Source organism: Octodon degus, unplaced genomic scaffold (genome assembly GCF_000260255.1).
Source record: "Octodon degus isolate 3935 unplaced genomic scaffold, OctDeg1.0 scaffold00230, whole genome shotgun sequence".
NCBI classification, from domain to species: domain Eukaryota; kingdom Metazoa; phylum Chordata; class Mammalia; order Rodentia; family Octodontidae; genus Octodon; species Octodon degus.
Genome location: NW_004524806.1, coordinates 178,523 through 179,834, shown reverse-complemented (window position 1 = coordinate 179,834; position 1,312 = coordinate 178,523).

Here is a 1,312-nt window from a genome sequence, read left to right as displayed (position 1 = left end):
TTCTTTAGAAGCAGTTATTAATTCTTTTACTGCAGTGTTGTGTTTTTTTTAGATTGGGTTTCCTCCTTATTTTTCTGTAGCAGATTCTTTACTTCAGGTGCTATGAGTTCAGAGAATTCTTTTTTTATTTCAGAAAAGAATTCAGCTGTGAGTTCCTCTTTAACTTTCTGCTGTTGCTTATTTACTATCGACGCTATTAATTCATACACTTGAGCTGAGCTACTGTCCTCTGCACTTGTTCTGGGTGGGCAATGGGTTTCCTCCACATGTTTCGGCATTTGATTATTTACTGCAGATGCTATTAATTCGGGGGTTTATTTCTTCATTTCCAATCTAAGTTCCTTTATACCTTTCTGCAGTTGTTTCTTTATTTCAGAAGACATCAATTCATTGATTTCAGCTGTGTGATTCCCAATTTGTTCTATGTTAGTGTCCTCTGCACTTGTTATGGGTAGGCTTGGGGTCTGAGATTGCATTTTACTCCTTCTCATTGTCATTTTGTGTAGCATTGTCTTCAGACCTTTGTTGTAGAGCTTTGGTGCAGTTATAACCTTAGCACCTATGGAAATACAGGTGTAGTTCTACAAAGTTTGGATTTATTCAGCTGTGCCTGGCTTGGGTCTGGCTGCTGTGCTCAGCTCCTTCCTACTCCTGCCCTTGAGGGTGAACCTGTTGTGCCCCTGTGGTAAGATGTTCTGCTCCTGGACTAGCTGGTTGGTTCTGTCCCCTACTCTCTCTGCAGGGATTGCAGCTGTAGGGTTTCACCCCAGGCCTGTAGTCCAGGCCTAGTTGAGTCTAGAGAGGACAAGGTGAAGTAGGGGGGAGAGGCAGCTCTCCCACACACTCACCGGGCCTGGGCTAGGGCTGGAAATGGGGGTCCCCAGAATGCGGCAGAAATTCTCACGGTAGGATGTTGTGGATTGGTGGGGGGGGCCAAGGGGGTGGAAGGGGGTCTCACCCAAGCTCCGCCTGGGCTTGGACCAGCAGGCTCTGCTGGCTCAGCATAGTCAGAAGGTCTCCCACACACTCACCAGTGTTATTTATATTTTAAAAATTTTTTTAGAATGCTAGGATCTGTGTAGACTAGCTATGCAGGAGCTCTAGTTCTGATCTATACTGATCATCTCTAATTTTATATTATATATCACTTACAATAATTTTGAAAACATATTAGTTAGAAATTACAAATCAGGCAAAAACAAGATACGCTTAGAAAACTATCTTTGGAAAACACTATCACTGAACTAAACTCATGGCCTTTAATACTTAGATTTTGTATATTTTACAGCAATGAAACAATTATTAGCCAAAC